At 41.6% G+C, this 14,600-nt stretch overlaps 1 pseudogene; it reads left to right on the forward strand.

The window, feature by feature from the left end:
* The first annotated feature begins 8,615 nt into the window (after positions 1-8,615).
* Positions 8,616-10,025, forward strand: LOC148534913 (uncharacterized; annotated as a pseudogene).
* Positions 10,026-14,600: the final 4,575 nt, after the last annotated feature.

The raw sequence follows: 14,600 nt of genomic DNA on the forward strand, positions 1-14,600 counted from the left end.
TCTGTGGTGATTTTAATGTGTTGGAAAGTTATTTTATGTTTGCTAAACACCGTCGGTAGGTGTTTGGGGAAGATTGTGAAAAAGCTGTTTGTGCTACTTTTTAGCAACTTTGCGTTGTGAGTAGCAAAATTGCTACTTTTATCAATTTTGCACTGTGGATTGTGTACTATGTATTTTTGACAAAATGGCGCTTGTGTAAGCTTTCCTTTCTAAAATGGAGTCTTGCTGCCATTCACAAGATGGCGTCGTGCAGGTTTTCCTGATTGGCAAACAGATTCTGTCCTACCCAATTATTCGGTTTCGACAGTCCACCCTTTGATAGCCAATCAAGAGCTATCACAACCTATTCTGAATCTGTTTAGCCATGCATGAGAATATACCGTTCAATGTTATTATTGTATAACACAGTATGGTCATTTGAACCATTCAGATAATGCGTCTCCGGGAGGGACATAAAACTGCCCTTATACGCACACTGTGGATCCTTAAGGGATCATGGGAAAGATGTGGGGATGCACCTATCCTATAAGGAGAGCCTTGGAAGGGGTTGGGACTGCATTACCTAAGATGACTTAAAACAACATAAACGTTATATCCATGCACGACCACTCAAACTCAGGCTACATTGTTATACACTACATCATAACTCAGGATTGTAATACAGTTCTTCCTTATTATTGTTATTCACATTTTCACAACAATTTACTGTACTGAAATTGGACCGGCATTCCCCTGATTTTGTATAGCACGCCTCCTCCTGACTCCACTCCATCAGCTCCGCCATCAGCTCACATCTCCTTTATCGGTCCCCCATCACAGACACTGAGTATCCCCAAACAGATCATCATGACAAAAAATAAAACTCTGGAAAGAAAAAGAACTAGGATGACCACAGCAGACCACTCCATTGCTGGAAGTACTGATCTACACATTTCTTTAACTCAGATATCTCACCGTCACCTTTTTAATCCTTCCGGCACAAGCTCGCAATCAACAGGTCCACGTTATCGGCCTTGTCTCTGCCTTGTATCTCCACCGGTTGGTTAACCTCCCTATAGTGAGTGGAATGGACCCACGTATCTTCCATGGCCACCCTTTGAGGATGCTGTATCGTCAGATACGGACCTTTCCACTGATCAGTCAAACAACCTGAGCTGAAAAAAATTTGGATCATAACAAATTCTTCCAGATTTGACATCATGACAGTTTGCATTAGACATGTTAGTTAATAACACTTTCAATTTCGGTTATTCTCATTCATCTTCGTGAGACCCTGCACAGTAACCTCATTATCAATTTTTCACATGAGGCTGCCTGCTTGAACAGTATCTCAAGGGTGGGGGCAAATAAAGGAAAAGACAGTCTGGGATAATCTTAGTGTTGTTACCCATCATCTTACACATGTTCTTGGAAACGTCACCTGTAAAATAAGTCCCCCTATAATTTTTAATAATTCTAGGGATATAGTATCTGCATACAGATTCCTCCAATTAAATCTTGTTATTAATAGCTACTGCTCTAAATAATGCCTGTGCCACTGGGTTGGATAGTATTCCGAGTAGTCGACCTCAGCCTGGCATGGCTGCCATTTATCCTTAGCAACCTTGTGTCCTATGAGTGGGAGATAAAGCACAACAGTTTAATATAATTTAAACATGACCTAAAATACAACAATAAATCATCCACATTTTACATTAGAACAGATCCATTGATAGGTTGAAAAGATTATAAACAGTCATATAAGGCCTTGGAGAAGATACTGGGGTTACCTATGAACCCATGGGAAACTCGTGTTCCTGTGTGGTGTTCTTCATTTTACAGTACTTACTTATGTGTCCCACTTGGTGACAGTTAAAACATAATTTTGAACTGGGTGGATGAAAAGATTGTTGTGGGATTTGAGCAAGAGGGACAGATGGTGGGTATGGGTAAGGATAGGAAGGGTAAGGATGTGAAGGATAAGGGAATTGTGGGAGGTATGAAGTTTGTGGGTAGTATGAGGCCTGTGGTTGTGTATGATATGTGGGGTAAGGATGTGTTTGCTGTGGTGTAGGATTGGTGAGGACGTGTAATTGTTCAGGTGCAGGTGTGTGTGGGTGCAGGTGTGTCGGTTGGCTGTGTTTTTATTGTCATTCCTTCCAGAGCTTGTATACTGACAGCCATTAGTTTTTCGCTCTGGGTCTCTCTCTTCTTTGTGATTATCTTATCATGTTCTATGGCAGACTCTATGAGGTTATCTATTGTGAGTCCCCTCCAGCCAGGTTGTGAGGTCTGAACCCGAATCTTTAAATCGTCTTTCAGACCGTCCATGAGTACTGTGACTATCATTCCCCTGTGGTGAGTGCTATCTTTAATATCTTCTATCCCAGTGTACTGGGTGATAGCCTGCAGAGCCCGGTCACAATAGTCTTCTGCAGTTTCACTCTCCTTTTGCTTAATTGTGAAAATTTTGTTCCAGTTAACTACTACTGGAAAATATACACCCAATTGAGTTACAATGCGGGAAATGTTACCTTGGTTTACTTGATCTGTTAAGGGGACGTCACCATCCAATGCACAATCCGTGATAAATTTTGACACGTCGGTATTGCGTGGCAGATGGGCCCTTAACACCACACGCCAATCTTTATTAGTGGGTTCATGTGAACTACCCAAATTTCTCAAAAATGTTTGACATTTGGCTAATTCCATTTTGGGATCAGGGAAATAATTTATGATGGAATTTAGTTCTGCTCTTGTCCAAGGACAATGCATTACTACTTCCCTCGTGGGCACTATACCGTTTGCATCTGCATTTCCATTTCCATGCTTTGCGTGGTGTATGCTTTGTGTTGTGTATGCCTTTCTGTGTGTGTGTATTTGTCTGTAACAGGGCTGGCTCCAGGGTTCTGAGCACCCTGTGCTGGCCCTTGAGAAGGCGCCCTAACATCGTGCGCGGCAAAGCTGAATTTGGGGGCGTGGCCTAATTACCATAGGCCATGCCCCCTGTGTGATGTTATTTTGAAGCATTCCTTCATGTCAGGCTGGGGGTATCCATTCACACTCCGGGGGTCTGGCACCGCTGCACAGCTGCAGTGGTGGGGATCCCCAACCTCCCGATTTGACCACCCATGGGCCATTTCGGCTCACGAGTGGAACAGCGGGACAGTACTGTCCCGCTGAAATCAGGATGCTGTGGAGGGGTGCAACCCTCTATGGGTGGCGCCCCTGTGCGACCGCACTGGTCAAACACACCTAGAGCAAGCCCTGGTCTGTATGTATGTGTATGGATCTATGGTTTGTTGTTTGTGTTAAAAACATGTATTGCTTTTAATGGCCTATTTGTTTATTTCATATTAAGGTCTGCAGCCATTTTGTTTTTTCAAAAGGGCTATTACCATTTTGATTTTACAAAATAAACTTCTTGATTTCAAAAGTAGCTTAACTGTTGCAGACATTAGGTGTGTGTGTGTGTGTTTTTTAATTCCTCATGGAATTTTTTAGATGTGTTTTTATTTAGAAGATGCATCACTATTTCAATGTCAGGTTTTAGTTTCCAAAGTGTTTCTGCATTTATTAAACAAGGATGACACAGGTGTCTGTATGTGCTAGTGCTACACTGTGCACTATTAGCCAGTGAAGGGATACACCCAAAACATTCATGGCTATGGTGGATGGGTGATGCTTTAAACTGTTACGATTGACTAACAAATACATCAATAACAACATTTTTTATTTTATTTACATTTCAGTGGAACAAGAGGACACATGGCAGGATGTGCTCCAGAGGGAGCTCACTGTAATAGGTACAGCTGTGCAATTAATTTTGGAGGCCATCACCTGGATACAAAGGGACATTTAAATAGTTGTTACATTTTTAAAATAAAAAACAAAAAAGATAAAAACGTGTTGTGTTTTTATTATATGTTAACATATTCCATTAGTTAATTTGAAATTATAATAAAAAACTATCTATCTACCTGTCTATCTATCTTTGTATCTGTCTATATGTACATTTTAATTTAACATATACATATTATATATATGCACACACACACATATATATATATATATATATATATATATATATATATATATATATATGGATATTATGTACTTATACATATAAAGTGTGTGCGTGTGTGTTTAAAAAAGTAGGCATTTCCTATATCAGTAAACAAAATAATCAGGAAACAGAACAAAGGTGCAGTTATACAATGATTGCAATCACATCATAAGCAATTAAAAATGGAAACGAAAGATCAGATGAGAACACATGACTCTGGCAAGTAATTGTGATGGACGAGCAGGGTGACGGCTGCGTCCATCAGACTACTGCATATGTAGCGGTCACTCGTACTGTTACATGGTCCGGGGTGTGTGTTTTACTTGGGATGGGTGTTTACCCGCTTGCGATGTGCATTGCGAGCGATTGCTTGTTTTGCATTTAGTCACTCGTAGCAGCTGCAAGCAATCGCGCCTTAGCAGCTGGCACTTAATCAGGCCCTATGTCCATTGTGCTGCAAGGGTGTAGACCACAGTTTGAGACCACCCAGTTGTTGCAGTATGTGGATGATTTGCTCCTGTGTGCAGATACAGAGGGACAGTGTTAAAGTGAAACCAAGTCATTACTTATTTCTCTGTGTGAACAAAATTGCAGAGTATCAAAAGAAAAACTGCAAACAGCTCAAGCACAAGTTACCTTTTTAGGACATTGTATTTCTCAATGTACAAGACATTTGACACAGATAGAGTATCAGCTATACAGAAAGTGCCAGAACCCACTACCACCAGGCAACTCAGAGCATTTCTGGCATTAACAGGGTATTGCAGGGAATGGATTCCAAACGCAACCCTCATAATGCAGCCCCTCTATGATGTGTTGACCGATACAAAAGACAAAACAGTAACATTAACATCAGAACAGAAGGAAGCTTTTAGTCAGATAAAAACTGCAGTTACACAAGCACCAGCACTAGGATTACCCAGATATGACAGGCCTTTTATGCTATTCTGTCATGAAACACAGGGACATGCTCAAGGGGTATTAGTGCAGAAACATGGTGATAAACAAAGGCCCCTGGCATACTATTCAGTGCAGCTTGATAGTATAATCAAAGGAGCACCCTCTTGCATAAGAGCAGTTGCAGCTGCAGCTCTGCTTAAAGACAAGGCAGCAGATTTAGTGCTGGACACGCATTGATAATACAGATTCCCCACTCAGTAACAAAAATACTTAACCAGGCCAAAACTAAGCATGTTTCTGCAGCCAGGTTAACCAAGTATGAGGTAACCCTACTAAGCCCTATCAATGTGACCATTAAGAGGTGCACAGTGTTGAATCCTGCTACATTGCTTCCAACGCAGAATTCAAAAGAGGGCAATAGTGGGGGAGACATACATACAGAGGCAGATTTAGACCTAATGGGACCCTAAGCAAGATACCGATTTGGGGCCCCCTTTCTTCAAACAATCCATAACACTATATTTTCATTCCTGATTTATTCCCTATTTTTCCTACTTATATTGTAATGTCCCTTACACATTATGCCACACAGTAATTCCATTTACATATTATGCCACACGGTAACATATAACATACTGTATATAATGGTGCTGTGTTTTTAAAAGGGTTGTCTCATGTTATTCCACTGCAGCAATGAAGCTACAGGGCCTAATTCACTACAGATCGCAAATCTGCTTATACGCCCGCAATGCAGTTGCTAATATCAGCGGTTATATGTATATGTTTGCATTGGCATTGCGATCGCAGCCTAACATAAGGACAGCCACTTCCCCTTACTCACATCTGTATACTTTTCAACATAGCAAAACAATCGGTAACATTGAGTAACATCGGATCCATATACGGCAGGTCAGACCTCACTCAGGAATTGCATATTTCAGCTTACTCTATGAGGCCTCAAGCTGCATATGGTATCATAGTGGCTAATTTATGCACACCCCTGCAACGCCGTTGAAACGCACTGGCACGCATGAGTTCACCCGACCACCCCAGTCAGTGTACCATGGGTCTGCGTATCACTCTGCATTCGCTTTCCGGTTCGCATGTACTGCGATGCATACACATGCACAGTATGCAACAATCGTCTGAAGAAACACTGAGACTCCTGCATTGGGGCCAGCATTATATAACTCAGCATGAGAAGTACAGTACAGCCTTTTGTGTTGCAAAATGTACTTTATTAGAAGAGCACTAATTTATCATATACGGTTCATTTGTTTATTGTATTCTATATTTTTATCAAGGGTCTGGAGAATGACATAATATAGGAAATAATAATGCGCATATTTAATATGTATAACATGGTCTAGCCCAGTCTGATAAACTACAGCCAAAAAGAAACAACCAACTTCGCAGCCCCCCCCCACGTGGATGGAACCACCCTCAGCTGACACCCCCCCTCCCCCCCAATATCTACTAGAGCTGGTGAGTGCTGCTTAATCACACTGCCATCTAATACCCAACAGTAGGCTGACTCCCAGCCAGAAACAACCAACTCCGCAGACAACCCCCCTACGGCCAGCCCCCCCTTCTGCGGCTGACCCTCTCCCCCCCACTGCTGCTGCAGCTATACTAAGGTACCCCAATCCACCACCCAAAATTGCTTACACTCACCATCTGTTTCTTCTTGTACCCTATCTCTGGAGCTTGGAAGGCAGCAGCACGGCACCTCGGCTCAGCTTCTCCATTGGCTCCTCTCTTTGAGTGTGTGACATAACAAGCAGTACAGTGCAGGGGGGAGGGCTCGGAGAGGAGAGTGAATGAGTAAAACAGACAGAGCGGCACCCGGCGGCAGCTGTCCAATCGATCATGAGATGCTGCTGACAGTCTGCCGAGGCCGCATGAAACTATATAACAAGCCTCCATACAGCCCTGTGAGCGTGCCCCCTGCGAGCCGCCGGGCCCTAAGCGGGCGCTTATGTTGCCTAGCGCTAAATCCGCTACTGCATACATACACATGTTGACAACATATTAGGTAATAGCAATAAGGAACAGAACAATGACAATGATATGGGGGATAATATACTGCAAATACAGTCAGATAAAACCACAAATTAAACATTTTCTGAATATAATTGTCTTGAACTTATGAAAATGGAAATGAAGGAACTATAGAATGTGCTAGATGTTCCCTTATCTAATCCAGACTGGGAATTGTTTGTAGACGGCTCTAGATATTATCATGAAGGGTCCCAAAGAACAGAGTATGCAGTCACCACCTTAGAGGAGATATTGATTCAGCAACCACTCCCACCTTCCTGCTCAGCACAGGAAGCAGAGCTGAGTGCACTCACTGAGGCATGTATAATGGCTGAAAATCAGACAGCAAACATTTATACTGACTCCAGGTATGTCTGGGGTGTGGCCCACGAGTTCGGGCCTATTTAGAACAGTAGGTATTTTATGGGCTTGGCTGGTCCCATTAAGCATGCTGAGCTCATTAGATTGTTGTTTGTGGCCTTAAAGCTTCCAAGTAGCCATTTTAAAGGTGCAAGTACACACCAAGTAGAAAACAGCTAAGGCCAAGGAGAATGCCACAGCAGATGCTGCGGCTAAGCAAGCTGTACTGTTATCTATCCCAGTCCTCTGTGATATAGAAATAGACACAAAGAAAGACCCCATGGACATACAGACATTACACTAGTTTCAAAAACAAGCTATAGAAGGAGAAAAGAAAGGCTCAGAGTAGGAGGGAGCCACATGTGTTAATATGCATTGGGCAAAGGCCACCAGGTGGTGGCTCACAAGGGCTATATATCCCCTGATGACCCAGATGGCCCACAGTCCACTGCATAATTCAAACGAGCTGCTACAGCATACGTAGCAGTGTGCCAGGTGTGTTGGAAACACAATCCAGGACACAGTGAATGTACCACAAAGGCATAAACCAAAGCCATTATACCCATTTCAGAGACTGCAGATAGACTATATTCAGTTGCCTAAGGTGCAGATATATGAGTATGCCCTTGTCTGTACAGACCTCTTCTCTAATTGGCCAGAGGCTTGGCCAGTTGCCAAAGCAACTGCAAAAACAACAGCCAAGAAATGTGTAAGTGAAGTAATTTGCAGATGAAAATTGGAGGAAAAAGCACGCGTCTCACACTGCAAGAAGTTGACAGTCAAGACTGACCCACCATCATGAATCCTTTTTGTGTAATAATATTGGTTATACTTAGTCTAGGGGTATGGCACACACACCAGGTTAAACCAGGAGGACAAATGGAGTACTCTAGGGTAGCCTATAGTAACCAGATTTACCGGATATACAAATCGAAAAACAATACCTGCTCCCTGTCAACAGATGTCCCCTGTAGAATATTGAATGTAACCTGGTCTGGTGGTTCAATATATATAAAAAGTTTATCACAATATAATGTGAGGCATTTCTACTGGGTGCCGAGGGAATAGGATAATATTACTATCATAAGTGGAATAAAAATTAAGTGTTGTACTGATAAGTTTATGGGCTATAAAGGATTTATGTGGGCACAGGGTATTTAGTGTCAATAGTACAGACCTTGGTATACCCATAGGAAGCCCAACAACTATAGAAAGTGGTGTAGTGCTAGTTTACACTAATGCCACACAATTACCAGATAATTCAGTAATGATGGTGAGGATGTACGTCCTAAATAATAAGCCCAATATTAGGAAAGACTCACTAGTTAAAGTTCCCTCCACTTGTGTAAAGGTGGGTACCCAAAGACAAACCACTATATTAAGAGTCACTATTTCTTTCCCCCCAGACCCAAAATGCTATAGCAGGCAGAAGAAAGAATGGTATGATACATTGCTAGGAGCATCAGGTACAGGTATAGGGTTACGTGTAGATATAGAAACTTTAGCCAGAAAAATTAGTAATGCAGGAGAAGATATGGGAAAATTAGTTACAATACAAGCTACATGGATGCCTACAGTATTTACCCCATTATAGGCCAGTACAGTATATCTTGGAATAGTGAATATTTACAGGTGTTCAATAGCACATTGTTTAACACACTTTACCTGTCAACAAATGCTTCTAAACTGTTCATATGGACTGAATGTTCTCTTAGAACCATGCATCAACATATGCAAAAGGGCAAAGCACAAACACAGTTAATGACAGGTAATGAACAAGTATATAGAAGGATGTTTAATATATCTTTCTTATTATGGTTACAAATTCAGAGTAAGAAAATGTTGTGTGCTGATGACTTTTGCACGGGTGACATTCATATGTATAATGTCACACAGAGACAGGTGATGTGTAAGTATTTAATCTTACCAGTCCCCTTGTGGACAACTACTGGAGGCACTCAGTTATAGATTCCCCAGATGAGAGGTACACACATAAACACCAGTAATAGCACAAATGACTTATCCCTATTGTACTGATACTGATGATGGATTAGTATGTCCTTAACAAACACAGCTATATGAGCCTTGTAAGTTAGAACACCCAACCAGTGTATGTACCTAGGAATTACATGATAAAGAGGTGGATATGTTTTTAGAGGTAGAGCCTCAGGTTGAATGCCTAGTCACATATGATATGAATACCACTGCCCTCTATAATTTACCAAATCCTTTTTCCGGATGCTTATTTAACGTTGAATTTCAGGTGACTAAGATACCTCCCAATAACCTTACAGTTAATCTCCAAGGTATCATTAATGCCATTAATAATACAGAAAAACTTGCTCACCACTTGCAGAAAGTAAACTAAACATAAATGCAGACAGTTGCAGAAGCAGAGAAATTGGTGGAAGTAGCCGCACAATTAAAAGATAATTTACAGCACCATTGGTGGGATGTGTTCACAGGTAACTCACCTTCAGTCAAAAGGATGTTTAGTGGTCTCATTCACCTAGTAATAGTTATAATTATGGTATTAATTTTGCCCATTCTGTGAAATTGCTATCTATCTGATAGTTTTCGGAAAATGGTAAATAAGGCATCTGAACTGGTAGGGACTCCCTTTGTCACACATAAGAAGAGTGCCTCCGAGTGGAAAACAGTAGTTTGCAGGAATCTATAACCTGCAAACTTTTTTTGTTCTTGGGAATAGGACTGAAGTAAGCGTCCCTTAAAGGGGTTAATGGCAAGTGATACATAACCTTGAAGATTCACCTTTTAATGGAGCAGTAAGTTTCAATTATGAGATTAATTACCAAACAAATAATTGGATTTATACGATTTTTAAAGGAGGGTGTTTTGGATTGGTAATATAATTTAAGATTAGCCCAGCACACCTGGCCTCTAAGGCTAAATCTAGTAATAAAGCAAATGTTATTAATAAAAGTATACTCTCTGAACTTGTGTCTAAGGCAGCTTAGAGGGTTAGAACATATATTCTATATTCAAAGTACTAGAGCACTGTGGTTTAAACGTGCTGGGTAGGAAAGAACTCCTCTGAGTAAGTAAAATGTCTTCAGTTAGCCGTGGTGATAAAAAGGCAAGAGCTGAACCATAACAGCAGATGGTGGCTGATGCAAGGCCTGCATCATATTTGGCAGCCAGAAGTCCAGGAAGGTGAGAAGCTGTTCTAGCTGTATTAGTAGTACTATACCATACATTAACTTTTCTAACCATGGTAGAATATCTGGTCCTTGAATGGCCTCAGTGAGGCTATGATAAGGACTACTGTAGAAAATTACAATCTTGAGTCTTTTTAGTAACCCATTCATGTAATTCTCAATATGCACGGTGGCAACTTGTCCAGGAGATCTGAAGAACCTGGAAGCAGTCTTTGGAGAGTTGCAGAAGAATTTTGGGCCCTTTGCACAACTAATTGATTAGAGGAAACAATACCCTATATGGCGAGAGAGGATAAACTAGTATTAAATGGGATACCTGGTTTGCTTTCATTTTGTGCAGTATCTTCAGTAAAAAGCAGGTGGTGGGAGAACATATAGGAGAAGGTCTGACCCTGGTCAAGACATTACATCCTCCCTTAATGATCCATGTTTCCACACTCTGGACACAAAGGTGGGAACCTGAGCTTCAGAAAAGAGTTGCAAAATGATCTTTTCAAGGAGCCCCTGGAGGTTCAAACTATTGTTTGGAATATTTAAGACCTCATTGCCCAAAATCAGATATTGATGGAGAATTGTCCAGTTCATTAGTTTCATTAGTTTCCCAGAATGCAATTGTTGTTAGATGAATAGCCTTTGAATGGCCCATTTCCTAATCCCTAGGGTTTTTGTGACAGAGAACAAGAGCGTGCCATCCTGTTCAGGTAAGATACCACAGTTGTTAACCAGACAAATTTAAACTACAAATTCCTGTAGGTGACTGGGATTTAAATCTCTAAGGACTAACATGGCTGGCCTTAACTTGAGCAGATTGATATAAACCTACTGCTCCATTGTGTACCATTTGCCTTTCACTGCCTGGTTCTGAGTGAATGCTCCCCAACTGTTAGAAATTCAAATCTAAATAGGTTTTGTAATTGTTTACAGTGTAAGGGAACTTAGTCCTTTAAATGTATATTCTGACTTTGAACTATCATTGAACTTAATTCTGGGCACTTTTCTGGAAGAAACACCAGAGATAAAGAAGGGATATTTCCTATGGCATGGAGTCATAAAATAATTTATCTAATTTATAGATAATCCGAGCTTGGCCAGGGTAGACAGAGTTAGACCTTGGTGACTGATTAATATGTCCCAGGCTAATATGTAGTGGATTCCTTTTAGATGAAGGTGACAATAACATAGTATGGAACCTCTGCTTTCATTAAACGTGTGCAGGTGTAAGGTGCTATTGAGAGTCCAACCACCATTACAGTCCACTGAAGCAGGCGGTCTCTTTATTAGAAAATGGCAAAGATTCCAATGGTTGCGGTAGACTGAGACCAAATGGAAAACCTCCTATAGGTATAATTTGAGGCAAACCCAATTAGTGGCCATAATAAAAAGGGGATATATGTTAGTCCTTTTATTCAAAACCCTCACTTTTTGATATATGTAAACAGTGCTTTCACATTTAGCTCTAGTTGTCATTGAATGACACATTTCACCTCTATGGGAAATTAATCGTGTAGACTTTGGAGGCCCTACTACTAAGCTATACTGTTTAGACAAGGAGCTGCTCAGCTATAGACAAGACTTTGTCTAGCAAAGGGCTGCAACTCCTTGAGCTTATCTTAGAAAGAAGAGTAAATGAGGATACTCTGACTGCTTAAAAGTATTTTTAGGAGCTGTCTGTCTGAGCATGACCTGTGGGTCTTGAATGTAAACCCTGACCTCACCTATGAAATCTTGCCAAGAGTTCTGCATTTACCAGAATGGGCATGACAAGTTGCCAATAATGAGGGTGGCTCTACTTATTATCTTGAGTAAGATATACTTAAAAGCTACTAGAGACTTTATTATGCAGAAAAAGCCAACAACTCCTGGTCTCCCATCCAGAGCACTGCAGGGCTCACACTGCTTAGCTTCCTAGGTATGGCAGAATCAATCTTTTTGAACAGAACATAAGGGACCAGCAGCACCAATTATTTTTAAACTGAATTTGCCTTAACATTTGGTGCATTGGGTCGCTTTGGGACCGATCACCCCCATGTGAACATAAAGATGAGTCAAATTTAGGACAAATAGTGCATCCCTGTGTGAATTTATCTCCACATTCACTTTTGCACCTTATATTTTGCTGCCATGGGGCAATTTCAGGGAATTATCCATTTGTGCCTGAACAGGCATCCCTGTGTGAATCTTCCTCCATATTCACTTTTGCACCTTATGTTTTGCCACCTTTGGCAATTTTGGGGGCTGCTACATTTCTGTCTGAGCCAGCATCCCTGAGTAATCTCTGGAGGGAGAGGTGTCTCTGGCAGTGATTTGTACCTCACACTCTGAGGTAGAAAAAAAATATATTTTTCATCATAATTGACAGCTTAAATGAGAGAGAATCACTGCCAGCAGGAAGAGCCACTTTATCTCTATCTCTTGAACAGAAGAGAGAGATTTCTGTTGGCAGTGACTTTACCTCAGACTCTGAGGTGGAAGAACAAACATCACACTCACCTGAATATATAAATAACAGTGTAAATGATAAATAATCACTACCAGCACTGCTTAGTGGCTCTCCTGTCACATTATGGCAGGACAAGGGAGGACAGCTGGTAGTATTCTGTCAGAGAAACAGACCCAGCTTACTTCCATGTCTGCGCTCAGTGTTGCCAACAGTGTTGCCAACTCTGAAATGGAAAACAAGCAACCTGTAAGTAAAAAACAAGCCCAAAACAAGCCCGTTCCAATCCTAAAAAGCCCAATAAAAAGCCCAATTTATTGGGTGTCTCTTTGTCCTCAGATTTTATCTGCCTAACTTCCTTTATTCCCCTCTTCTCTAACCTAAATATGTTAGTGTATGCACAGCCTTATCTGCCTATATTGCTTTCTCCCTCTACATCAGCATAGTTTTACCTCTTCCCTCTTTCATACCTCATTCCCTTGACAGTCTTCAGCTGAGTACACACTTGCTGATATGTGTGTACCCAGCGATGCAATGCCCAACCATGCAATATATATCAGGCAGTCAATACATACTGCAAGATGTGGTGTCCAAACGTCCGATTTGTCGGGGACCGGCTCCATCCACTATTCCAGCGTCAGCATCTGGGTCATTCCATCAATCCTACATGCAGGCCGACAGAATGACCCCGATGGACAACCTGCAGGAGTGCGCAGGGTCACGCATAGTGGGTACACACTGGCCAATTTGGACAATGTCACCTCAATCAGCAGGATCAGGCGACATATCATCTAGTGTGTACCCACCTTTCCTTTACCTGACTCTTCTTCTCCGCATTCCTCTCACCCCTCTTCTTTACCTCCTTCATTTCTGTCACCTGTCTAATTCCATTATCCCCTCTTTTTAACAGCCTCAGTAATTTTAACTCGCCCCCATGTACCTGTCTCATTTCTACCATCTAGTTTACCTCTCATTCTTGCCTGCCCCCTCCAACTTCACCCTGCCCACTGGCTACTGCCCTCTATTCCCCAGACACAACCTTCTCCCCCCTCCCTCACCACACACACACATTTACTTACCTCCAGGGGTGCCTCGGCAATGCACACAATAAAAACAAGCTCAAAAACTAGCAACCTTAAAAAAACAAGCCCAAACACAAGCAACAAGCAACTTGCAAAAACAACAAGCCCAATTCCGCTTGTTATAAGTGGACTTGGCAACTATGTGTGCTGTAGAAAAATCTGCCTGAAGGCGGACTCAAGTGGTCACATGACCATTAGGTCAGAGAGCAGCTGCTTAGCCCCACCCTCCTGTGTAAGGACAGGCTAAGTAAGTGACATTTTTTCACTTTATCTTGTCCTATCGGTATTCGGGGGGCTTGCTCATCCACTCACCAGCTGTTGCTAGGTGGCAATCCTCCTAACGAACAAAAGTGTAAGTGTTTAGCATGTGAAAGAATGACATTGATCACACCTCAGAAGAAATGTGTTTTCTGTAGTACTGACGTTGGAAGAAACCCCTCTAGCTAGGGAAAGATGTGCCAGGATTCTTGGGGATTCTAGTAATGAATGATGCTTGCATCTACTTAAATACCATCATTAGGGTGACTATGGAATATAGTTACAATGGGATTGCCATG

Source organism: Taudactylus pleione, unplaced genomic scaffold, assembly GCF_031769625.1.
Source record: "Taudactylus pleione unplaced genomic scaffold, aTauple2 ptg000061l, whole genome shotgun sequence".
NCBI classification, from domain to species: domain Eukaryota; kingdom Metazoa; phylum Chordata; class Amphibia; order Anura; family Myobatrachidae; genus Taudactylus; species Taudactylus pleione.